The 27322-nt window shown below is 44.3% G+C and overlaps 1 non-coding gene and 2 pseudogenes across 1 annotated transcript; all 3 read left to right on the top strand.

Annotated features, from left to right (window-relative positions):
- Positions 1-18116: 18116 nt before the first annotated feature.
- On the top strand, positions 18117-19858 carry LOC149168364 (18S ribosomal RNA; annotated as a pseudogene).
- A 2691-nt stretch (positions 19859-22549) lies between these two features.
- On the top strand, positions 22550-22703 carry LOC149168363 (5.8S ribosomal RNA). Its single transcript, XR_016259969.1, has one exon. It is a non-coding gene; the product is annotated as a 5.8S ribosomal RNA (ribosomal RNA).
- A 247-nt stretch (positions 22704-22950) lies between these two features.
- LOC149168362 (25S ribosomal RNA) lies at positions 22951-24867 on the top strand (annotated as a pseudogene).
- The last annotated feature ends 2455 nt before the right edge of the window (positions 24868-27322 follow it).

Here is a 27322-nt window from a genome sequence, read left to right as displayed (position 1 = left end):
AAAACCTAAAAATTGATTCTAAACGGATAGAAATGCAGAGTAGGATGTGTAAAATACCTGGATGAGACGGCGTTCGATTCCAACGGTCAGATTTTCCGCAGCGACCACGGGAAGTTTCTTGTCAAAAGCTCCTTTTTCAACCTCAACAGTGAAACGGTAAAAATGACATGGTAAAAGGTCTTTTTATAGGTTTTTTGGATGAATTAGTTCATTTTTTACCATGAAAAGATGTTTTTGAATGTATTTTTGCCTATTTTAAACAGGTATGAGTAATGTGTCGCTTTTGTGCAGGACAAAGGGATTTCGAGGGAAATTGTAATTTTTCACAAACAAAAATATCAGAGTCATCTTTTAAGCCCTTTTCTGACTCCTAAAACATGAAAAGATCGCCGAGTGTTTCTTTTACACTCGTTAAAACGGAATTAAAAGACGGTCCCCTTTTAGCTCTTTTCTGACCGCAAAATCAGGAAAAGATTGCCGGGTTTTTGTCGTTTCAAACTCGATAAGGAAATAAAACGACGTGTCCTTGATCGCTTTTTACTTTTCAGGTTGACGACACTATTATGAAAGTACTCCTTGGTCGCAAGATCAAGCGGTTCCCCCAGGTATTATTTTATACTTTTTCGGGCTTGAGGGACACAAATATACGAAAAAGTTCAACGTGGAGTCTCCTTTAGTTTTTTCAGACTCTCTAAAATTGAAAAACGCCGAGTTTCTCCTATACTGGGCTCGTTAAACTTTTACAGTAGAGGACCTGTTCAATTACAAACAGGAACGAACCACTCCTTCCTAGGGTTCGAATTTAAACTAGGTTGGACTCGTCCGAAGGATGAGCTTATAATCAAGCATATGTTATCCTCCTCAAGCTTGTTAAAAATAAAGAGGTACTTGCCAGAAATGGTGGGGGAAAAGAGAGAAGAATGAACCTGTTTGTCACCTTTTGTCTCAGAAGAAACTTTATTACCACTCTTGAACACGACACTTTTTATTCACCTGGGTTGGGAAATCTTTTACCTCACAGTTGACCAAACCACTTTGAAAGTCTTTAACCGGGTTCTGGGAATTAACTTTGAGTTATTCGTCACCAAGCCATCTGTTGTGTCGTTATGTGTTCAAGAGGTCTGCAAGCAAAAACTTTCATCTGCAAAATACTTGTCATCCATTTGACCATCCCTGAGTCAGTCCTTACAGCAACATTTCTTCAACTTGAACAATGATTTCGTGTTGTGGGCTTGCCTGCAACGGGTCGCTTTCTATCGACATCGACACATTATCTAGAAAGATGACTTAGGAATCGACAGTACCTTGAAGTCTGCATGCATCAATGGCAGGTTTCTCGCCTTTGACGTCAGTTTACATCATTGACTTTCGATCAAAGGATTCCGTGAAGTGTTCGACATCAAAACATCTATTCACATTTCACGGGTTGTGCTTGGTACTTTGAGGACCATTGACATTACTGGTGGTTTCTCTCACGCTTGTTAACAGTTTACATCATTGACTGGTAATCAAGTGGTTTCTAACATGTTCGACATCGAATCATTTAATCACATGCTTAGAATCGTACCAATTCGGGAAGTAGAAGTGAAGACCCTGGATCTAGTTTCTACCATCCAGGCTGCGAGGAGTTTTGTATTCATTATCTATGTAGACTAATCATAAACAGATGGCTGCGTCCATACTGTGTCTACAAAAGTCTATAAAAATGATGTACTGCAAGATCATTCCTGTATCAGAATAGTTAGTCCATTAGTTAAAGTTTTGAATCTGAGTATGGGAATGCCTACCTCAGTGATGATATAATCTTATCCATGTATTTTGTGTTGAAAATTGCAGGTTCCAACCAGGCCATCCACAAGACAATCCTTGAAATGATAAAGCGCTTCACCCTTCCTAGAATTACAAAACCCTACTCTATTCCAGGCTTCGCACTTTAGGGGGCAATCTGTTACACTAAAAAATGTCACCTTGACTACTTACAGTTAGTATGGCTCAAATCAACAGTCATGCTACCCTCTTAGGCAAGTCTCATGCCTCTGTTATCCATCTCAAACTCAAAGAAGAGAGAAAGTCTTGTAAAAACTATGTTTATCTCTGGGGTCGCAGGTTCTCTCTAGCCTTACCTGCGGGGACGCTGACCATGTTCACAAAATCTGCGTCCATGGACGCTCTGTATGTTAAGGGACAGGTGCGTCCCTCTGTAAAAGGCAAAATGCGCGAGTTTTATCTTGAAAAAGTTACTTGTGGTTACTTCTAGAACATTCTAGAGGTCGGTTTGATGAAATGGATGCGCCTCCAGTTGGTTCATGTATCTCTATTAAGGGGGAACTTATCCCATCAATAAGGGAGCTATCCCACCCAAAGAGGGGGATGATCCCATTGATAGTGGACCTGAATAACCTCTTTACAGCACTATAAATAAAGGCATTGAGCCAGAAGGAGAGGAGGTTGGAGCTATACATTTTCTTTGGGTAAATGCTGCAGGATTTAGGTCTTCCATTAGAGCCTTTGTGAGGAGAGATTGTCTTCACTTGATTCTACTTGGGAGAGGGTGAGCTTTGTCAAAGTAGAGGAAAACCCTTGATGGACCCTGGGAGGAACTTGCACAACACCAAGGCCAGGTTGTAAGAGTTTCTTTGTTTCGTTATTAATACAAACTGGTTTATTTTTCTCAATAGCTTGTGTTAATGAGTTATTTCATGTGTTCCTTGGTCTTCATGTTGAATATATGTTTTATTATATGAAATACAAGTGCTTGGTAATTGTTTGATTGTTTGTGGTTGCAGGAATTGACTTGAAGGAGGAGCTCATCCGGATCGTCAAGAACGGACTTCAACAACAGCATTTTGGAATAAGGTAAGCCTAAACACTTGTAGTTTTCATGTTGTAAAAGGTGTATTTAGAGAAAGATCACTCCATTTTGTCTTGTTTGTCATTAGAACGTCTTAGACTTCTAGGAAGGTCAGTCATGTCCGCACCCTTGACCAATTCCGTGTGACACATATATGACTTTCAATTGACGAAAGACAAGCTTGAAAAGCTTGGATGTGCATGTGAGGAGGTTGAGGTTGTGCACAAATACTTGAGGAAAAAGTACCAATATGATACATGGGTGGATGAGAGTTAGGGAGGAAACTTCCTGGCCCTCCTCTCTCGATAGACAACCTTGGAGATGGGTTGGTGCAGGGACCTTGGCTAGAAGGGGCTACACCACCTTGACAAGGGGCCTTGGAAGAGGCTTCTTTATGATGACAGATTTGTAGACTTGGATGCATATGGCCGATTGTTGAGATGGGTCTACTTAGTTGGACAACATGGGCAACTTGAGTCATGGACATCAGGTTGGAGACATGGAGCATGGTAGTCTTATGCAGGGACATTATGCAAGAGCACTTGTAGAGGTGTCACTTATGGGCATCCAATGAGGAGTGCCAAGGCAGGGATGTTGTGCAGGTAGATGTGTTGGTGTGACATGGAGATGTTTTGTGTATGGGTCAATGGAGGTGTTGTGCACTCTTGTACAACAAGACCATGGACTGGATGGACATGTTGCAGATGGGATGGAGATTCTATGGACCTAAGCATGGGTTTAGAGTGGATTCTTTATCAAGTCAGTGTTGTGACAGAGGTCTAAGAAGAGACTGGTGACGACCTAAGGCTGTGCATTCTTATGATTTGAGCACGACAGTTGGATTAGCTACCCGACTAGTTCGAGTCATGGGGGTTGACAGTGTGTAGAGATGTGTCAGGATTATGTTGGAGTATCATGGCAGCTGTTCACACGATGATGATACATGGTGGAGACTATCGTATTATATATGTTGCAGGGATGCTTGCAATGTATGACTAGTTGATATCATGGATCAATGATATGACTGTTCTAATGGATTTTGAGGCGTTGGTTAGCAGCAACAGTGGATGGATAGATTTTTGAGGACGACAATGACTTTTGGTGGGGGAGGATGTAACGCCATGTGGTTTTCAAAATGGACGGGCGGTGCGGGTGACCCACCAGGTGAGCTACACGACGTGCGGACAAGCTGCAGTTGGAAGAGAGCAAGGGCACACGTGCGATGTGCGAACGAGTTGAGTGAGATGAAAGTCACGCGAGGAGTTTCAGAAGATATGTGATGGAGTTTATGTGGTGAAACACTTATATTTGTGAGGGTGGTCCCGAGTGCCCCAAACAATGGGTGGGTAGACGGGTGAACCGACGAGCGGGTGGGCAGCCACACATTATATGGGTGGGCCGATGATGATAAAACTTGGTTGAGCCGATGGAGTTGGCTTTTGTGGTAGGTCAGCTGGGCGTTTGAATGATGGAGCGGATGTATATAAGTAAACGGATGAGTTGTGGTGGAGATCATCAACTCGCAGATCACTTGGAGAAAAAAAAACAAGTGTGAAAGGTGCAAAGGTTCTATGGTTTAAACAATATGGATGTGCCTGCACGATGGGCAGAACTGGCGAAGGTAGTCAGGCAGATAGAGCATGCACGGAGGGCGACCCAAGTTTGGCATCGGGTGAACGACGGGTGGTCGGGTGAGAAGTGTAACCAGGCGGAGGTAGGTGTGAATGAAGGGTGACCAAGTAGGGTTTCAGGTGAATGCTACGTATCCAGGTGAAATGTGTCAGGTGCATATGGTTGGACGAGCTCAGGTAGGGCTGGATGATGGGCATGTGCAGTTGGACGAGTTCGGGTAGGGTTGCACGATGGGTGTCCACCGAATGATCATGAGATCAGATGAATGGGCGACCCATGGGTGGTCGCACCCTGTTCAGGTGAATGATCATGCGAGGTGACACGGAGGTGTGCCCGCTGACTAGTTGGACAAAACGATGAAGTGTTGGGTTGGTGAAGGAAGGTACGATGAAGACATGTGAAGGGCACCCAAGGTGGGTGACACAGACACGACAAGCACGCCCAAGTTGGGAAAATGACATGGTTCGTTCGACGAGCTGAACAAAGTCGTTCGGGAGTAAACAAAGAGTTGGGTAGAACGTGTGGCGACCGTTCAGAGGTGCCAATGAGCTGGGCAACTAAGTTTGTCGATGAATGTGAAAATTGGCTAAGTGTAAATTTGGGGTTTCCTCCAACATTTAACTTGTACTTTGAAAGTTGAAGATCACATATATTGATATACAGGCAGACTCACATCAGGGAGTTGGCCCTCCCTTTATATTGTTGTGCATTTCTATATGTTAATGTTGTTATCATGAATGTTCATGGTTTTCATCTTGTATAAAGGATAACTTAATACTTGGTAATGAAAAATAAATTAAGTATGAATGTTAGGTGTATTCCATGACCGTGAGTATTGGTGAAAAGAAAAGGGTCAGTGGTGCCGCATCTCACTATAGTGTGGTTGGAAGATTACCACCAATGTAGGGGCGTGATAGGGTGGGTCGGGCGAGGGAATCCATGTAAACTCATTCGAGCGGGTAGGGCAAAGGCGTCCGTGCAAACTTTTTCAGGTGGGTTGGGCGAGGATGTCTGTGTAAACTCATTTAGTCGGGTCATTCAGTGTGAGGGCGTGCTTGGGCACATGAGCCCATATCAAAAATGCTATGTTGTGACCCAGGGTGAGTTTTGTGCACGTTTGTGCATCTCGTTTTCTTGGCTCTCCCTTGTGCCTTCGTTTTGGTCGTGTGGGCACCCATGTAAACTCGTTCAGGTGGGTCATTGGAGGGCATTCATGTAAACTCGTTTAGGCAAGTCATTCGTGCAAGTTGTTTGAGGGCATCCCTGTAAACACATTTGGGTGGGTTGGGCGAGGGCATTGTGTAAAATCGTTCGGGTGGGTCAGGCGAGGGTGTCCATGTAAACGCGTTCGGTCGAATCGTTCAATGTAAGGGTGTGCCCGGGCACACAAGCCTGTATCAAAAATGCTAAGTTGTGAGCTGGGGTGGGCTTTCTGTACGTTCGTGCAGCTCGTTTTCCTAACTCTCCCTTGCACCTTCGTTTCGGTCATGTGGGCACCTATGTAAACTCGTTTGGGCGGGTCATTTGAGGGTGTCTATGTCAACTCGTTTGGGCAGGTCATTTGAGGGTGTCCATGTAAACTCGCTTGAGCAGGTCATTTGAGAGCGTCCATGTAAACTTGTTCGGGTGGGTCGGGCGAGGGTGTCCGTGTAAACTTGTTTGGGTGGGTAGGGCAAGGGCGTGCATGTAAACTCATTCGGTCAGGTCGTTGAGTGTGAGGGCATGTTTGGGCACACGAGACCGTATGAAAAGTGCCAAGTTGTGACCCAGGGTGGGCTTTGTGCACGTTAGTGTAGCTCGTTTGCCTGTCTCTTCCTTGTGCCCTCGTTTTAGTCGTGTAGGTGCCCATGTAAACTCATTCGAGCTGGTTGTTTAAGGAAATCCATGTCAACTCGTTCGGGCGGGTCATTTGAGGGCATCCATGTAAACCCATTCGAGAAGGTCATTCAGGTGGGTTGGGAGAGGGTGTCCATGTAAACTCGTTCGGGCGGGTTGGGCGAGGGCATCCGTATAAACTCGTTCAGGTGGGTCAGGCGAGGGCATCCGTGTAAACTCATTTGGTTAGGTCGTTCAGTGTGAGGGCACACCCAGGCACATGAGTTTGCATCAAAAATTCTAAGTTATGACCCATGGTGGGCTTTATGCACGTGCGTGCAGCTCGTTTTTTCGGCTCTCCCTTGTGCCTTCATTTCGGTCATTTGGAAGCCCATGTAAACTCATTTAGGCGAGTCGATTGAGGGCGTCCGTGTCAACTCATTCAGGGGGTTGTTTGAGGGCATCCATGTAAACTCATTCGGGCAGGTCGGGTGGGGGCATCCGTGTAAACTCGTTTGGGTGGGTCGGATGGGTCAGGCAAGGGCGTGCATGTAAACCCATTCGATTGGGTCATTCAGTGTGAATACGCGCCCAAGCACATGAGCCCATATCAAAAATGCTAAGTTGTTACCCGGGGTGGGCTTTGTGCACATTCGTGCAACTTGTTTTCCCGTCTCTCCCTTGTGCCTTCATTTCGATCGTGTGTGCACCAATGTAAACTCGTTTGGGTGGGTAATTTGAGGGTGTCTGTGTAAATTCGTTCGGGCAGGTCGTTTGAGGGCGTTTGTGTAAACTTGTTTGGTTGGGTCGTTCAGTGTGATGGCGCACCCGGGCACACGAGCCCATATCAAAAATGCTAAGTTGTGACTCAGTGTGGTCTTTGTGAACATTCGTGTAGTTTGTTTGCTTGGCTCTCCCTTGTGCCTTCATTTCGGTCATGTGGGGGCCCATGTAAACTTTCTCAGGTGGGTCGTTTGAGGGCATCTATGTAAACTCGTTTAGGTGGGTCGTTAAGGGTGTTCATGTAAACTCATTCGGGCAGGTCGTTCAAGGCCACCCGTGTAAACATGTTTGAGTGGGTCATTTGAGGGTGTTCATGTAAACTCGTTTGGTTGGGTCATTTAGTGTGAGGGCATGCCCGGGCACACGAGCCCGTATCAAAAATGCGAAGTTGTGACTCAAGGTGGTCTTTGTGCATGTTTGTGCAGCTCGTTTGCCTGGCTCTCATTTGTGCCTTCATTTCGGTCATGTGGGCACCCATGTAAACTCATTCGGGCGGTCATTTGAGGGCGTCCATGTAAACTCGTTCGGGCAGGTTGTTCGAAGACACTCGTGTAAACTTGTTCAGTTGGGTCATTCAGTATGAGGGCGTTCCTGGGCACATGTGCCTGTATCAAAAATGCTAAGTTGTGACTAGGGGTGAGCATTGTGCATGTTCATGCAACTTCTTTTCCCAGCTCTACCTTATGCCTTTGTTGCGATCGTGTGTGGGCACCCATGTAACTCGTTGGGGTGGGTTGTTTGAGGGTGTCCGTGTAAAATCGTTCGGGTGGGTTGTTTGAGGGTGTTCATGTAAACTTGTTTGGGCGGGTCATTTGAGGGCACCCGTGTAAACTCGTTCGGTCGGGTCGTTTAGTGTGAGGGCACACCTGGGCACACGAGCCTGTACCAAAAATGCTAAGTTGTGACCTAGGGTGAGCTTTGTACATGTTCGTGCAGCTCGTTTTCCCAACTCTACCTTGTGCCTTCATTTCGGTCATGTGTGGGTGTCCATGTTAACTCGTTCAGACCGGCCGTTTGAGGGTGCCCATGTAAACTCATTCGGGTGGGTCGTTTGAGGGCGTTCGTGTAAACTCGTTCAGGTGGGTCGTTTGAGGGCACCCATGTAAACTTGTTCAGGTGAGTCGTTTGACGGCGTTCGTGTAAACTCATTCGGGTGAGTCATTTGAGGGCACCCGTGTAAACTCGTTTGGTCAGGTCGTTCAATGTGAGGGTGCTCCTGGGCACATGAGCCCGTGTCAAAATTGCTAAGTTCTTGGAGTTGTATGGGCTGTTATGGTGTGGCTCCCGGGCTCGTCCTAGTCCCTCATGCCCATCCAAATGATACAAGTGATAGGTTTTCTTTTCGCGTGAAAGGTGGGTTGGTAATTGAGTTGTTTTTTTGGGTTTTCCTGAAGAATGGCCATGGGTCATTTGTAGGGTGGCTGATTTTCATCTTCTCTCCATCACCACTCGGTAGCACATGAGTGGTAATGTTGGCCATGCTCGTCCCGGGAGGCGTATGTGAATAATTCCCCTTCTGATCTCCAAGTTCTTGTTGTTGCATGGGCTATTGTGGTGTGGCTCCTGGGCTCGTCTTGGTCCCTCAAGCCCATCCAAATGATATAGCTGACAAGTTTTCTTTCCTTGCGAAAGGTGAGTTTGTAATTGAATTGTTTCTTTGGGCTTGCTTGAACAATGGCCTTGGGTCATTTGTAGGGTGGCTGATTTTCATCTTCTCTCCATCCCCACTCGGTAGCACATGAGCGGTAATGTTGGCCATGCTCGTCCCAGGAGGCATATGTGAATAATTCACCTTCTAATCTCTAAGTTCTTGGAGGTGTATGGGTTGTTTTGGTGTGGCTCCCTAGCTCGTCCCTGTCCCCTCATGCCCATCCAAATGATACAAGTGACAAGTTTTCTTTTCGTGTGAAAGGTGGGTTGGTAATTGAAGTGTTTTTTTGGGTTTGCCTGAATGATGGCCTTGGGCCATTTGTAGGGTGGCCAATTTTCATCTTCTTTCCATCCCCACTCGGTATCACATGAGCGGTAATTTTCGACATGCTCATCCCAGGAGGCATATGTGAACAATTCCCCTTCTTGTCTCTAAGTTCTTGGAGTTGTATGGGTTGTTGTGGTGTGGCTCCCTGGCTCGTCCTAGTCCCCTAGTGCCCATCCAAATGATACAAGTGACAAGTTTTCTTTTTGTGTGAAAGGTGGGTTGGTAATTGAGTTGTGTTTTTGGGTTTGCCTGAATGATGGCCTTGGGTCGTTTGTAGGGTGGCCGATTTTCATCTTCTCTCCATCCCCACTCAGTAGCACATGAGCGGTAATGTTGGCCATGCTCATCCTGGGAGGCATATGTGAACAATTCCCCTTCTTCTCTCTAAGTTCTTGGAGTTGTATGGGTTGTTGTGGTGTGGCTCCCTGGCTCGTCCTGGTCCCTCATGCCCATCCAAATGATACAAGTGATAGGTTTTCTTTCTGTGTGAAAGGTGGGATGGTAATTGAGTTTTCTTGTTGGTTTTGCCTGAACGATGGCCTTGGGTCATTTGTAAGGTGGCTGATTTTCATCTTCTCACCATCCCCACTCGGTAACGCATGAGCGGTAATGTTGTCCATGTTGTCCTCATCCCTCTTGCCCATCCGAATGATAAAAATGTTAAATTTTTCTCAGCGCTCCTTTGAACCTTCGTTATTGTGGTCCTAGATGGAAACCCCAAAACTCCGTCGTGCCTATGTCACTATCATGCCCCTCGGTTGTTATGAATAGAAAATTTTGATTGGGCTGGGCACCCATGTGTGGTTCCATTGAAATTGGCTTCTCGTTATATTGTTCACCTCCTCCTTATTTGGTGGGGAGGGTTTTTCTTTTTCTGTGAAAGGTGGGTTGGTAATTGAGTTGGTTTTTTGGGTTTGCCTCAAGAATGGCTTTGGGTCATTTGTAGGGCGGCCAATTTTCATCTTCTCTCCATACCCACTCGGTAGCACATGAGCGGTAATGTTGGCCATGCTTGTCCCGAGAGGAATATGTGAACAATTCCCCTTATGCTCTAAGTTCTCGAAGTTGTATGGGTTTTTGTGGTGTGGCTCCCTATGACAACTAGCCTCTTCATTGTTTGGTTGTTTATGGTGTTGGTTTCTTCTGCTTGTACTCTTTCTATGTTGGAATTGTCAGTTGAGATGCATACATTTAAGAGGAATGTGGAAGGGTTTTGGTTGTAAACCACCTACCCTCCCTCTTGCTTGCTTTTTCTGTCAGGCGATGTGAGGCATTGTTCTCTTTATTGTAAAGTTAAGGATTGGAATTCCTTTCAAACTGGACATCATCCGTGGTTGCGTTGGCTTTGAGGTTTTTATAGATGTGTTGGCCCATATGTTTGATTGAGTGATCAGCGTTTTCCTTGCATCTCACGTGTGTGGCAAGCTTTTGTAGTTGGAAATGTTAAGTCACAACGTTTATCAACATTTTTTCTTTCAATTGTGTATGTGTTCACGATCCAATAGGGAGAAGGCTTGCTACATTGATGGTGGGGGCTAGCTGGAAGAAGGATTTGGAGGTGGAATGATTCGACCTCCCTCCTCTGCATGGAGGTGGCCGTAGGTGAAAATTATTCATTGTCTAGTTGGTAAAGCTATGGGAAATCTCCTAGGTTTCCTATACGTAGGTGTTACACAGTAATTTGTCATTAACCTCATCTCAGTCTCTCCATTGTGTCATACATCAGATAAACATGTCCATATCTTCCCACTCATGCAAGAAGATTTAAGCAAGTGCTCTCTAATGTTGAATATTGACCCTTTGTGCCTAGGTTTCTGCATCGTTGCGAGTAGACCCTTAAAATGTGCGACAATTCCCTCTCATGAATAGTATCATCACGACACCATCAAAGGAGTACACGTGTTTCCCACAAAGATCAAATTTTAGGGTTGAGTGCGAGTCTTCTAGATGCTTATTGTGATGATTGGTCCGAGCACATTACTCCCTTGCGATGTTGTCGCTAAGCCCTAGTTCATGACCTGCAACGATCTAGATTAGGCAAATTAGTTCAAACAGTTGGCCTTCTGGGTGTTTCTAGAGCTAGTTGTTGGGTCAAATTGGTTTGCCTTTCCTCCTTTGGTATGGTAGTTCCACCTTTTATGAAACCTCCCTTGAGGATAAGCTCCCTCTCCCTCATTTCATGGAGGCTCCTCCTCTTATAAAAGCACTCACCATTGCTATGATCAGCTAGTTCCTAGTTATAGGTTGCTAGTTGGATTGAAGCAGATTAGATAGCTTTGGTGTGATTTTGACATGTGTGGAATTTTTGATAGTTTGGTAAGAGGTTGTGGAGTGCCTTAACTTTGTATTAGAGTTTGTGAATGAGAGAGAGATATTATCCATTTTGGAGACCCATTTTTGAGATTAAATGCTTGAAGGAACATACCGGTTGGACCCTCTAAGAAGGTTTGCGATGTCAAGGCTTGGTTGTAAGCTTTGCTCTTGATTTATTTTAATAAAACAATAACGATTTCCTATATCTTGTGTACAATTTACTTGATAACTTATGATTCCTTGTCTTTATAACTAAATAGATCATTATTTTTCTCGGTCACACGCCCTGTTGTTTTCTTGTGGTGTTTCAGGTCAATTACTCATTAAGGAGAAAGAAATGGAAGTTGGAGCAGCAACAAAAGCTTCACCAAACACTGGATTTGAGTTAGGCCTCCAACAATGATTATTTAAGGAAATCTATTGTTGTTTTGTTTTCCTCTGACTAGACCCACTCTAGGGCTAGAGGGGTTGCCTCTGTCCGCAGAGGGAACACTTTCCTACCTCACAAGTTGGCGACCATACTCAGATCCTTTGTATGTTTTTTCTCTTGTTTGCTTTTGTTTGGTTTTTACATAGTGTCTCTTGATTTTGGGGTTAAACCATCAATTTTCTGGGTTACCTCGGTCAATCTAGGAGTCCTTTTGATTGTTTGGAAGATCAATCTAGTGTCATTTAGGTGATTTTACTTTGTGTTTTGCTTTACGTAAGGTCATCGCTACAGATAGCCAAATAGCTACGATGACATCAATGATGTTATAGCTTTGTGCCTGTGATGATTTGGCTTTCATCTCAGATTGCTAGTTTAATCCCTGTGTCGATTCCTGAAATCAGACTATCTCTAAAAATAGGTGTATTCTTGTGACTAGTCTCAGGTTGTCAGTGTAACACCTATGACAACATCTCTGAAAAAAGGTGTACTTTTGCAACTTGTCTTAGGTTGTTAGTGTAACACCTGCGATGATTCCTGTAAAGTAGTTGTTACAACTTTACCTCCTGAATCCATCAGTCTTGTTTATCCCCTCCTATTTCTTATCTCTCATTAGATTGTTTTGATTTTTTTTTATTTAAGGTACTATATCTTTGATTTCATTGAGTGGGTCTTGTGTTTTGAGACTATGTGACCTAGATCTTTAAAGGTTTCATTGGGAAGTCATTTTCTTGGGTTACTTGTCTATCCAAGGTTCATCCGCAACTATCTTATTGATTTTCTTGAGGCTTTTTGTTGCTTGTTTTCTTACTGATTGATTTTTAGTGTTGATTATTGAACCGATTTTTCATATTGATTCGATTTCTTCACTACCAAGCATAGATCACAATTGTTTGGATCGATCAGGTTTACACTTGCTTATTTGTCTTTTTAGAAATAAAATCAAGAGATTGCATTCATTTAGTATATGAAAGTGAAAGTACACGTGCATTTCAAATTTTCATATTTCAGAAATTGAAAAGCGAACTTTAAATCTTTCATTAGTAGTATCGATGCACTGTAAGATTAGTGTTTTTGATGCATTCTGTTTCTTGGTGCTTGCATTTGCTTTTCTTGGTTTTTCATTTACTTGGAAATGAACTCCTTACCCTCCTTTAGGTAGTTTTTCATTGAACGAAAGGTGATTTATTCATTGTAGCTGCATCCTAGGAATTATTAAGCCACATACGGTAGGGCCTAAAAAACGAAACCTAATTCAATATCAACTCTGAAATCAAGTGAATGAACTTAAAAATGCATTGGAACTTAACGCACATTATTTAGAGGTCTAGGCTAGAGATGTGCTCCAGCATTGTTAAACCTAGTCATTATTGTTTTCGCTTAAGGTTGGGTGATTCCTCCTTTTGTGACTCAATAGCTACTAGTACGGACTTGTGCTCCCCATACCGTCAAGTATATATCGAGAGACCCCACTAGGTTATCATCCTACATCTGTAGGAAGCCTTGCAAACCGTAATGCACAAAATACAACATTTAGGAAGTCTGACTGCCATACGGAAAGTCCTTGGTTATTTTTTCTTTCATTTGATCACCAAGGTGTATATGTAGTTTTGTGGTTTGTCTGGTAAACCTCCTGTCTAGTTCTCCAGAGTAGTCACTTTCATTCCTTTTTGACTCCTTAAAAGAAAAGGATCATATGAGCACTTTTCCTTTTAGGCTCATTAAACCTCAAAAGCGATAGTCACCTTTTCGTCCTTTTCTCAACTCTTGAAACATGAAAAGTTCAAGTTATGTTCCCGTGTCATAAAATTTACTGCCCACGAAATATTCTTGGTTACAGTTAGGATTCTTCACTATAGTTCGGGTGTTTTCTAGGCTTGTTCCCGATGGCAACCATCCCCGAGTCTATCGGCCATGGTCTTCCCCTAGATGGAACTCCTGGTCTGTTTCCTCCTTTTGAAAATGTTGGTGCTCTGTATATGGCAACATTGTCCTTGCCTGGGTTAACAATTGGTTTGCCCATTTGGCTGTTTTCAACCTCAGTGGTCCTGAGCGTCATGACTCCTATCCCACCATCTCCTTCATTTGAATCATGACACGATGATTCCAAGGCTAAGCCTATGCCTTCTTCCCCTATTTCTTCCTCCTCTCCTCCTTTGCTTGGTGAAAGTTCTACATCCTGTAACTAGGAGGCTAAGAAGAAGAAGAAGTAGTTGGATAAGCATCCGGCCACCCATCCAACTCATGTTCTGAGTATTTCACTAGTCGTGACACCTTCTGCTCCTCTGCGAAAGGTTAAGTTTCCTTGTAAATTGTGCAAGGGCGACCATCTTCTTCGTGATTGTCCTGGCATTCCCATAATTTTAGAAGTTTTGTCTCGTGATCAACTCACCCCTCGTCATCCTCTGAATATCATGATGATGCTACCCTCTCAACTGGCTGTGGTAAGTAGACAGGGAAGATTTGATTTCCCTATAGGCTCTGTAAAGGAAACCATCTCCTTCACCTTTTTCCGCTCCTAGATAAAGCTTCCGCCATTTTTGAAGCTCTTATAGCTGCTTCCCCTCTGCTTCTAGTTGGTTATCAGAGGCTCTCTTTAGACCCTCTCCCCGTTGACAAAGAGATGAATATGGATTCTTCTCTCATCCATCCTCCTTTTCGCAAGCCTGGCTGTGCCATGCCTATTCCCTGACCAACCATTGGTCAGAAAGAGTGTCGACTTGGGTTCACCACCCACTGTTCACTCTACTCCAGAAGAGCGTCATGTTCATTCTACTCATGTTCTTCTCATCTCGTCAGATCCTCTTAGTTCTGAGAATGACCCTCTTATCCCAGTCAATAAAGAGCATCCTTGTTCAGTTCCTATAGAGCAAGGGGGCAATCATACAATAACCCCACCAAGTAGTTCGGTTGTTTCCTTTAACAGGAGTCATTTGAATGCATTCTGCCTTCCATCCTACATGCCTTTCCAACTCACAGTATGCGCCTATGATAAGGTAGTACCGAGAAATCTATTAGACAAAGGTGCCTCTGTCAGTCTTATGCCTTCCACTACATGGCAAGCTTTGGGCTCCCCACTGCTTGTGCCTATTACTCAGAATTTGTTAGCATTTGACAGAGGAACTCATCAATCTTTCGGGATCCTCCCAAAGTTCCCTATGACTTTGGGAGGCAAAACCGTCTATATAGACACGATGGTTGCCCAAGGTGATTTAGATTTCAGTCTTCTCCTTGGCCATGACTATATCTATGACATGGGGGCTCTTGTTTCTTCACTTTTCCACGTGGTATGTTTTCCGCACGATGGAAGAATGGTGACCATAGATCAAATATCGTTCTTTAGTCACCCGGTGGCTCCTGTGTCACCATCGTCCCCTATCGGTCCTTGCTCACAAGCAATACCTTCCTTGCCACAAGTAAATTATGTGGCTACCCATTCCGCCTTTGTGTATGTTGATGATCATGCAGATGGTCTCGTACATCATGTACTGGGGGAATTTCAACCCGATCTGTCATTCGTGCCTAATGACATGTGTTCCTCCAAGAGCATGGTTCTTCCATCCAGTGAAGATCTCTTGGGCGTCATTTTTTTGTATGGCCCATGAATAGGAGTCCCAAGGAGAGTTCTTGTTCTTGTGTCAACCTCGTTAAGTAATGAAAACAAGGGTTTTGAGAATAGTTCCTTGTCTTGTGTCGAGCTCATTAAAAAATGAAACAAGGAGTCTTGAGGACAGTTCTTGATCTTGTGTCAACCTCGTTAAACAATGAAACAAATATCATGAGGATAGTTCTTCTATTGTGTCAACCTCATTAAAAAAATGAAACAACTCCCTTTCCAAATCGAGTCTTTGATTAAGATCTCATAAACTCCAAGTTGAGTCTTTCTCAAATCTCGAAAGTGAACCTTCATTCCATCCACTCTATTGGATGCAATGAAGCTTGGGGGGCATGTACCTCGATTTGTGTTATTATGCTGGCAGCATGAGAACTTATAACAAGCATAGTTTTTTGTTTCAAGCTTGTGTAAACATGAAACTGAATCCAAGCAGAGTTCTCGATGGTTCAAGATTGTGTAAAAATGAACCCATCATCTTAGTCCCTCTGCTATGTCATACATCAGATAAACATGTCCATATCTTCCCACTCATGCAAGAAGATTTAAGCAAGTGCTCTCTAAAATTAAAGATTGACCCTTTGTGCCTTGTAGACCCTTAAAATGTGCGCCAATTCCCTCTCATGAACAGTATTGTCATGATACCGTCGCAGGAGTACACGTGTTTCCCACGATGGATGAATTTTAGGGCTTGGCACAAGTCTTCCAGATGTTTATTGCAATGATTGGTTCGAACACATTTCCCCCTTGCGATGTCGTCACTAAGCCCTAGTTCATGACCCGTGACGATCAAAATTAGGCGAATTAGTTCAAAAGTCGGCCTTCTGGGTGTTTCTAGAGCTGGTTGTTGGGTCAGATTGGTTCGCCTTTTCTCCTCTGGAATGGTAGTTTTTCCTTTTATGAAACCTACCTTGAGGATAAGCTCCCTCTCCCTCATTTTATGGAGGCTCCTCCTCCTATAAAATCACTCACCATTACTATGATCTACTAGTTCCTAGTTACTTATTGCTAGTTGGATTGAAGCAGATTAGATAGCTTTGGTGTGAGTTTGACAAGTGTGGAATTTTTGATAGTTTGGTAAGAGGTTTTGGAGTGCCTTAACCTTGCATTAGAGTTTTTGAATGAGAGAGATATATTATCCATTTGGGAGACCCATTCTTGAGAGTGAATGCTTGAAGGAACATACTAGCTAGACCCACTGAGAAGGCTTACAACATCAAGGCTTGGTTGTAAGCTTTGCTCTTGATTTAATTTAATATGATCAATAACGATTTCCTATATCTTGTGTACAATTTACTTGATAGCTTATGATTCGTTGACTTTATAAGTAAATAGATTGTTGTTGTTCTCGGTTACGTGCCCTGTTGTTTTCTTGTGGTGTTTTAGGTCAATTACTCATTAAGGAGAAAGAAACAAAAGCTGGAGTAGCGCAACAGAAGCTTCACCAAACACTGGTTTTAAGGTAGGCCTTCAGTGATGATTATTTAAGGAAATCGATTATTATTTTGTTTTGCTATGACTAGACCCACTCTAGGGCTAGAGGGGTTTCCTTTGTCTACAGAGGGAACACTTTCCTACCTCACAGTATGGTGTGTGGGGTGCCCGATCCCTCCGACTATTTGGATATGTTCTTGTATTGTGTAGCGAGCCTCTTTATTTGCATTTATTTCCTTCCTTTTCCTCTACATCGTGGTTGCTGTAGGCATTCAAGTGATCGAGGTCCACCGTTGCTGCTGTCTAGGTGGACTCCTAGGTGGCCTCGGTGTGGGGCAAGGAGGGTCGGGGGGCATTTCTAAGAGAGGTTGTGGGCTCGATTGGTCTTGTTTTATTTCCTTCTGTTTCCTTTGCATTGAGGCTGCCGTAGGCGATCATGCGATCAAGGTCCATTATTGCTGCTATCCGAGTGGACTCCTAGGTGGCCTCTGTGCGGGGAGGGGAGGGTTGGGGGGCATTTCTAAGGGAGTTTGTGGGATTGGTTTGTCTTTTATTATTTCCTTCCCTTTCCTTTGTGTCAAGGCTGTAGTAAGCGATCATCCGATCGAGGTCCATTGTTGCTGCTATTCGAGTGGACTCCTAGGTGGAATCGGTGTGGGGCGGGGAGGTTTGTATGGCCTCTCTATGATAGGATTTGTGGTCAGTCATCCTCTTTTTATTTCCTTCCTTCTCCTTTGCATCAAGGATGTTGCATATGATCGGGAGATCGAGGTCCATCGTTGCTGCTGTCAGGGTGGATTCCTAGGTGGCCTCGATGCGGGGCGGGGAGGGTTGGGGCTCGTTTATAATATATAGGTTGCATGGCTGGTCATTCTCCATTTATTTCCTTTGCATCGAGGCTGCTGCAGGCGATTGGGAGATTGAGGTCCACTGTTGTTGTTGTCCGGGTGGACTCCTAGGTGGCCTCAGTGCTGGGCGTGGAGGATTTTGGAGGCATTTCTAAGGGAGTGGGTGAGTGATCGCTCATTTTCTTGTTGGTTGGGGCATGATTGCAAACTCCGAAGTGGCCTTGGTGCATTGTGGCTCGGCAGGTCTACCAATTTGTTTGCCATGTCCTTGGCATGTTGCTTGTGCTTTTTTCTTAGGATGTAAGAGGTGCAAGGCATAGAAGTTTTACATGCTATTTTTTTATCTCTTTGACTTGATGGGTGTTTAGGTTTGCTCTTGGTAAGAGAGCACCCCCAAAATGACCTTTGAAGTGGGAGTGTGCTACCTAGTTGATCCTGCCAATAGTCATACGCTTGTCTCAAAGATTAATCCATGCATGTCTAAGTATGAACTAATTCAGACTGTGAAACTGTAGATGGCTCATTAAATAAATTATAGTTTTTTTTTTATGGTACCATACTACTCGGATAACCATACTAATTCTAGATCTAATACATGCACCAACTCCCGACTCTTTGGAAGGGATGCGTTTTTTAGATAAAAGGCTAGCACAGGTTTGTCCGCTTCTCTAGTGAATCATGATAACTAGATGGATCACACTGCCCTTGAGCTGGCGATGCTTCATCCAAATTTATACCCATCAAATTTCAATGGTAGGATAGAGGCCTACCATGGTGGTGACGAGTGACGTAGAATTACGGTTCGATTCCGGAGAGGGAGCCTGAGAAACGACTACCACATCCAAGGAAGGCAGAAGGCACACAAATTACCCAATCCTGACATGGGGAGGTAGTGACAATAAATAACAATACTGGGCTCATCGAGTTTGGTAATTGGAATGAGTATAATCTAAATCGCTTAACGAGGATCCATTGGAGGGAAAGTCTAGTGCTAGCAGCTGCTATAATTCCAGCTCCAATAGCGTATATTTAAGTTGTTGCAATTAAAAAGCTCGTAGTTGGATCTTGGGTCATAAAGGTCGGTCCGTGTACTTGGTGTGCACTTGCCCTTCCGTCCCTTTTGTCAGTGGCATGCTCCTAGCCTTAATTGGATGTGTCACAGCTTTGGCATTGTTACTTTGAAAAAATTAGAGTGCTCAAAGTAAGCTTATGCTTTGAATACATTAGCATGGAATAACATGATAGGAGTTTGGTCCTATTGTGTTGGCCTTCAGGACCGGAGTAATGATTAATAGTGACTTTCGGGGGAATTCATATTTCATTGTTAGAGGTGAAGTTCTTGTATTTATGAAAGAAGGGCCACTGCGAAAGCATTTTCCAAGGATGTTTTCATTAATCAAGAACGAAAGTTAGGGGCTCAAAGACGATACGATACCATCCTAGTATTAGAGTGTTTGGGTTTTGGGGGGAATATGGTTGCAAGGCTGAAACTTAAAGGAATTGATAGAAGGGCACCACCAGGAGTGGAGCCTGCAGCTTAATTTGACTCAACACGGGGAAACTTACCAGGTCCAGACATAGTAAGGATTGACATATTGAGAGCTCTCTCTTGATTCTATGGGTGGTGGTGCATGGCCATTCTTAGTTGGTGGAGCAATTTGTCTGGTTAATTCCAATAACGAACGAGACCTTAGCCTACTAACTAGCTACATGGAGTTTCCCCTTCATGGCCAGCTTCTTAGAGGGACTATGGCCATTTAGGCCATGGAAGTTTGAGGCAATAATAGGTCTCTGATGACCTTAGATGTTCTGGGCTGCACAAGCGCTAAATTGATGCAACCAACGATTTTTTCTTCCTACTTCGAGAGGATTGGGAAATATTCTCCAATTACATCGTGATGGGGATAGACCATTGCAATTATTGGTCTTCAACAAGGAATTCCTAGTAAGCGTGCGTCATCAACTCGTGTTGGTTATGTCCCTGCCCTTTGTGCACACTGCCCATCTCTCCTACCAATTGAATGATCCGATGAAGTGTTCAAATTGAGTCGACGATGGTGGTTTGCCGCTGTTGACGTCGTGAGAAGTTCATTGAACCTTATCATCTAGAGGAAGGAGAAGTCGTAACAAGGTTGCAATAGGTGAACCTATGGTAGGATCATTGATAATAGGGGTTTTTTTCTTGGTTCAGGTTGGTTGGGTTTTGATTGCAATGTGGGACTATGTGGTGTGTCTCTAGGGGAGCGGGTTTGGTGTTTGGCAGGAACATTGTTGTTTTCTTGTGTGTGTGCTTGCAAGACATGCTTGTGCTTCTCCCACCCATCCTTTGTTTTTCTTTCCCCCAATGTGTTTCTATAGGGGGTTCAAAATCTTGTTTCTTAGGATCCCTTCCGACGATTTTTTCGACTGGGCATGGTTGTTGCAGTTGAGGTGCTTGGGAAATACGATGGATAAATTTAGACTCATTCGTAGCGGTGGTGCTCAGTCTTTTGTTCATTGGAAGGCATGGGCCAAGGATGTGGGCTTCCATAGTTGGTTCTCTCGAAAAGGCGGTGGTGGTTGATGTGTTGCTTGGGTGAGCTTTTTTTCTTGTGGTTGGGTCAAGGGAGTGGTTGCACACGCACCTGGTAGCTCAAACCTTCCGTGAGGGGAAATTGTCAGGGTGGGGTTAGTATGGGATGGATGAAGAGTAGTTCAACCTGTTGGGATGGACACCCTAGTCCTCCCAATCGTTCCTCGATATGCCCTCGCGGAAGGGTTGGGTGTTCAGGTAATGAAAAATCCCTCCCTCGGTCTGAGGTCCATCGAGATTGAAATTTTCCCCACCAATGGGCATGAGGGTGGAAATCTTATCTCGTGCCTTTGCCGTTGAGGGAATTCCTCGTCCTCTTATAAGCCACTCCCCTTCTAAGGAAAAAAGAAGTAGTGGGTTGTGTCTTTGTTCCTCCCTTTGGATTGTGGGTTTTTTGTGGGACTAGGTCTTTTCTTTGTTTCGTGCTGTGCGCTTTGCGGACGTCCCTCTCTTTAGTGGCCTTGCACCATCGATGTATTTATGGCAGTAGCTTTCTCCAGCATTAAGTGGCGGCCCGTGATAAATCCTCTTTGGAGTTTGATTCTTGACCCCCGTTGACTTTCTCACTGGAAAGGCTGTTGGGTGTTTTGTACACGGCGGGGTGCAATAGCAGGGTGGGTTTATTATTAGTAGTCTATTTGTCATTTGAAGCCTTGTGCCAAGTTGTGAGGTTGTTTACCTCTTAGTAATGTGCTCCAGACACCGGTCTCATCATGGCCCTTGTCTTTTCTAGTGGTCAAGTTTAGGTTGTGATTTATTTGCTTGGTTGTTTGATTGTTATTTGTTATGTTGTAAGCTAGAAAGGTTGTTGTGCCATAATGTATGTGAGAGGGTGTGAAGAGGTGGGATGCATTTTGATTAGGTGCCTTGTTTTATTTCTTTTTGGTTATCAGACATCTACTCGGCGTGCTTTTGAGCTTCTCTCTTTTCCTGGGATCTTTGTTTCTTTGGTGTTGTTTTCTTCCCTTCTTCCTTTTTCCCTTAGCTTTATGGAGAAGAGGTGGGATTGTTGTGGATTGCTGTTCGGGAAGAATGAAAAGCAGTGCAAGTTCCCAGGGTGTCCACCCTAGTCCTTCTCAATTGTCATCCGCTGTAGTGCCCCCCTTTTTATGAAGGCACAGGTTTTGGGAAGCTTGTTCTTTGTTTGAGCCTCCACTTGTGAGCTGGTAGCCACATTTGATATCTCTTGCTTTCATGTTTTTTTCTTCCCTTCTTGCTTTTGGCCCCTAGATTTATGGAGAAAAGGTGGGATTGTTGTGGATTGGTGTTTAGGAAGGACAAAAAGTAGTGCGAGTTCTGGGGGTGGCCACCCTAGTCCTTCTCGATCGTCGTCCCCTGCAGTTCCCCCCTTTTTGCGAAGGCACGGGGTTGGGGAAGCTTGTTCTCTATTTGAGCCTCCCCTTGTGAGTCGGTAGACACATTTGATATCTCTGTTTATTTCATGTTATTTTCTTCCCTTCTTCCTTTTGGCCCCTAGATTTACGGAGAAAAGGTGGAATTGTTGTGGATTGGTGTTCAGGAAGGACGAAACGTAGTGCGAGCTCCCAGGGTGGCCACCCTAGTCCTTCTCGATCATTGTCCCCTATAGTTCCCCCCTTTTTGCAAAGGCATAGGGATGGGGAAGCTTGTTCTCTGTTTGAAGCCTCCCCTTGTGAGCCGGTATCCATGGTTGATATCCCCTTCTTTCATGTTGTTTTTTTCCCTTCTTCCTTCTGGCCCCTAGATTTATGGAGAAAAGGTGGGATTGTTGTGGATTGGTGTTCGAGAAGGATGAAACACAGTGAGAGCTCCCAGGGTGGCCACGTTAGTCCTTCTCAATTGTTGTCCCCTTCAATTCCCCCCTTTATTGAAGGAACGGGGCTTGGGAGGCTTGTGCTTTGTTTGAGCTTCCCTTATGAGCCGATAACCACGTTTGGTCTCTATTTATTTCACCTTGTTTTCTTCCCTTCTTCCTTTTGGTCCCTAGCTTTATGGAGAAAAGGGGGAATTGTTGTGGACTGGTGTTCGGGAAGGATTAAAAGCAGTGCAAGCTCTTGGGGTGGCCACCCTAGTCCTTCTCGATTGTTGTTCCATGCATTTCCCTCCTTTTTGCAAGGTTGTGGGGATCAGGGAGATTGTTCTCTGTTTGAGCTTCCTCTTATAAGGGGGGTAGACACCTTTGTTTCCCTTTCTTTCATGTGTTTTTCTTCCTTTCCTCATTTTTTCCCTTAGCCTTACATTTTTTGTGGGGGGAGGGTGCCCCTATTTAGTGTTGTGGTGGATTTTTCGGTAATACGTGGAAACAAATCTTGGAAACGGATATCTTGGCTCTTGTTACAATGAAGAACATAGCAAAATGTGATACTTAGTGTGAATTGTAGAATCCCATGAATCATCGAGTTTTTGAATGCAATTTGCACCCGAGGCCTCAGTCGAGGGAACGTTTGTCTGGGTGTCGCATCCCATTCAAATGCGCTCCCTACAATAAGTTAGGGAGTAGCAGAACTGGTCATCCATGCCCAATGCAGTGCGGTTGGCTAAAATACCTCAAGCGATGTTTTGTGGTGTGCGTCGGAGAGCGGTGATTTTGTGCCTTTGGATGTGTAGTTGATGTTAGTTAATGTGGGCTTTGTGTGGCATCATTTGAACTTGCTTTTCTCTCTCTTGTCCTCCCATCGAGTAGGGTGGATTTAGCTCCAAATTTGCGACCTTAGCTTAGGTGAGAACACCTACTGAGTTCAAGCATATAATTAAGCGGAGCAAAAGAAACTTAAAAGGATTCCCCTAGTAGTGATGAGTGAACCAGGAAGAGCCTAGCATGAAAATCAAGTGGCAGTGTCGCTTGAATTGTAGTTTGTAGAAGCGTTCTTAGTGGCATACCTGGGCCAAGTCCCTCGGAAGGGGGTGCCTGAGAGGTTGAGAGCCCTATTGGTCTAGGACCTTGCCGCATCACTAGGCATTGTCGGTAAGTCAGGTTGTTTGGGAATGTAGCCCTAATTGGGTGCTAAATTCCGTCCAAGGCTAAATACAGGCGAGAGACTAATAGCGAACAAGTACCATGAGGGAAAGATGAAAAGGACTTTGAAAAGAGAGTTAAAGAGTGCTTGAAATTCTCAGGAGGGAAGCGGATGGAGGTTGTCGATGCATCTTGGTTGGATGTGGAATAGCTCAGGCTAGTTCACCACTCGACTTGAGGTGCAAACCAACACGGGCTCTGCATCGTCACTAGCATGGGTGGATTATTACCTGTCGGTTTGCCATTGCGGTGGTTGAGGAATGAAGCATGCACCTTTGTGGCAGGCCCTGTGCACCTGTATGCTTGTGATGTTGATTGGAGGGCCTTCCATTCGACCCATCCTGAAACACGGACCAAGGAGTCTAACATGTGTGCAAGTCAGTGGGTTTGAAAACCTGTGAGGCGAAAGGAAGCTGACGAGTGAGATCCCCCCTCTAGGGGGTGCATCATCAACTGACCTTGAGCTTATGTGAAGGGTTCGAGTGCGAGCAAACCTATTGGGACCTGAAATATGGTGAACTATGCCTAAGGAGGGCGAAGCTAGAGGAAACTTTGGTGGAGGCTCGTAGCGAAACTGACATGCAAATCATTCATCTGACTTGGGTATAGGGGTGAAAGACTAATCAAACCATCTAGTAGCTGGTTTCCTTTAAAGTTTCCCTCAGGATAGCTAGAGCTCATGCGCAAGTTTTATCAGGTAAAGAAAATGATTAGAGGCATCGGGGGCGTAACGCCCTCGACCTATTCTCAAAATTTAAATAGGTAATAGGGTGCGACTGCTCCATTGAGTTGTGTTGTGGAATCAAGAGCTCCAAGTGGGCCATTTTTGGTAAGCAGAACTGGCAATGCCGGATGAACCAAAAGTTGAGTTACGATGCTGAATTGCACACTAACCTAGATCCCACAAAGGGTGTTGGTTGATTAAGACAGCAGGATGGTGGTCATGGAAGTCAAAATCCGCTAAGGAGTGTGTAACAACTCACCTGCCAAATCAACTAGCCCCAAAAATGGATGGCACTGAAGCGCCCAACCTATACTTGACCATTGGAGCAATTTCTTGGCTTCGATGAGTAGGAGGATGCAAGGGTCGTTGAGAAACCTTGGGCGTGACCTTGGGTGGATCGGCCCTCGGTGCAAATCTTGGTGGTAGTAGCAAATATTCAAATGAGAACTTTGAAGACTGAAGTGGGGAAAGTTTCCATGTGAACAGCACTTGGACATGGGTTAGTCAATCCTAAGAGATGGGAAAGCCTTATATCAAGGATGCACTCTACATGGGCATTGAAAGGGAATCAGGTTAATATTTCCAAATTGAGACATGGTGGCAGGCGGCAACATTAGGAAATCCGGAGACATCTTCGGGGGCCTCGGGAAGAGTTATCTTTTCTTTTTAACAGCTTGCCCACCTTGGAATCGGTTCACTCAGAGATAAGGTCCAGCAGCTGGAAGAGCACCGCACATTTTTCAGTGTCCGGTGCATCCTCAGTGGCCCTTGAAAATCTAGAGGACCGAGTACTGTTCATGCCCGGTCATACTTGTGATGCAGGAAATTTTTCCCTCTACGGACAGAGGCAACCCCTCTAGCCCTAGAGTGGGTCTAGTCAGAAACAAGGACATATCAACAATAGCTTTCCTTAAATAGTCATAGTTGGAGGCCTACCTCAATTCATGGTCGATGGAGTTCCGTTGCACTGCTCTAGCTTCCGCTTCCTTCTCCTAATGATTGATCAATCTAAAAAAATGCAAAGGAAATACAACAAAGCATGTAACCGGAAAACAACAATGATCTATTTACTCACAAAGTCAAGAAGTCATGAACTATCAAGTACATTACATACAAGACATAGGAAAACATCATTGATTATATTAATAATGAAATAAGAGTAAGCTTACAACCAAAGTCTTGACGTCACAAGCCTTCTCAAAGGGATCCAGCCAGCATGTTCTTCAAGCATTCACTCTTTGAAGATGTATCTCCCAACATACAAGTCTCTCTCACTCATAAGTTTTACATAAGATTAAGAGCACTTCACAACCTTCCACAAGCTATCAACAATCCCACACTTGTCACTCTCACACCAACTATCTAGCAAACTCACAAACACTAACAGCACTGCTCAACTAGCCAACTATCATAAACCAGCAATGCATAGCAATGGTGAGAGTTTAAATAGGAGAAGGAGTCTCCATGAAAGGTGGAAGAGTGAGCTTATCTCTAAGGAAGGTAGCACAAATGACGGAACAACCACTCCAGAGAAAGTAGGTTGATATAAACTATGCCAACAACTAGGTCTGGAGTCATCTGGAAGGTTGATTGTTAGAACAAATTCACCCAATATGGATCATCGTGGGGGCATAACCGATCTTCAGCGCTGACATCGCTAGTGAATAACGTAGATAGTTAGACCATCGCTGAAGATTACAAGTAACCTCGTGCTGAGAGATGTAATCCGACCATCGCAGGAATCAGGTGTACTTTCGCGATGGTAGTGCATCTGGACTGTTTATGAGTGCCCTTCAGCGCGTATATTTAGTCCATAGTCATGATGAGGCAGATAACTTATGAAAAGTGGGTCATTTGGCAACATCAGAGAGAATTTGTCTAATGTGAGCATGCTTGACTTGGACACATGACATAGTAGGAGGACTGGAGTGAAGACAGTGACAAATTACTATGTAACAGATGCCCCCTAAAGTATGAAGCCCGAGAGAGTGGGAGGGGTGAAATGCTTTATGAAACTGACTGAGCTAGAACACCATCTGGAAGAACCTGCATTCAAGTACAACTGATATCTCTGATAATGAAGTACACGTAGTCTAGGCATGGGCGCAGCCATCCAAAAGACATACGAAATAGGTCTGTGGTATGGACGCAGCCATCCAGTGAATGAGACCATGATAATGATAAAGGTATGGTCGTAACCATCCATGAAGACTCAGGTATGGTCGCAGCCATCCATCAATGAGTCATGTAATCATAAACCAATCCATGTAGCCCGAACATATGTAATCTGAGTTCAAGGTCTTGAACCCATTCGATCATAGTACAAATTCTAGCATGCGAATAGATGTGCTGAGGTCGAGCATGATAGAAAGTCGCTTGATTACTCGTTAATGATGAAAACCGTTAACAAGTGCAAGAGAAACCACCAATAATGCCAATGGTTCTCAAGGTACTAGATAGCACAATCCATGAAATGTGAAAAAGGATCTAAAGTCAAACACTCATGGAATCACCCAATCAGTGACCAATGATGAAAGTTGACCGTCAGGTGCGAAGAACTTGCCATTCAGGCATGCAAGCTCTAAGGTACCAAAGGGATCTCTAGGTCAATCTCCTGGATAATGAGCTGATGTCAACAGGAGATGACCCATCATAGGAGGGCCATAATGTTTCCCCCATCAACGACATGAGATAAGGAACAAGTGGTAGATGATGAAACAAAGTACCAAAGGAGAAGGCGAGGGTGTAAACTGCAGAAGGATTATGCTCTTGAACATGTTGGTGACACGACTTCGGAGGGTGGCAGCATTCAAGTACCAAGGGATCAGAGGCACAATGGAAATGGTGTAAATCAAATGGAATGAGGCTAAATGACAACCCAATCCCGTAGAAGGCCAAATGATGATGCATGGATGTCCCAACCCGACAAGAAGCAAAAGTGTCGATGTTCAAGAGTGACTAGCTACCATGGACAATCAATGATAAACCTACTATTGAATCCAACCTAGTAATAGTTTAACGAGCCCTAGGAAGGAGAAGCTCAAGTCTCGTCATGGTGACGAGTCCAATGTCGTTAGGGTTTAATGAGTCTGACACAGGTAAAACTCAGAGTTTTTTTCATGTTTAGAGAGTTTGAAAAAGACACGGAAAATAAAACTCTAGGGGGTCCTTTTTCATAAATTTGTGTCTCTCGAGCCTGAAAAAGTATAAAACGATACTCGAAAGAACCGCCCGACCATTACGATTGAGGAGTACTTTTCATGATTAGTGATCTCGACCCGAAAAAGTAGAAAAGTGATCGAAATCATGTCATTTCGTAACCAATAACGAGCTTGAA

The sequence above is a fragment of the Pinus tabuliformis genome, chromosome 4_2, assembly GCF_031772625.1.
Source record: "Pinus tabuliformis cultivar Carrire ecotype Pingquan chromosome 4_2, CPIR1, whole genome shotgun sequence".
Taxonomy (NCBI): domain Eukaryota; kingdom Viridiplantae; phylum Streptophyta; class Pinopsida; order Pinales; family Pinaceae; genus Pinus; species Pinus tabuliformis.
This window is presented reverse-complemented; position numbering and strand designations above follow the sequence as displayed.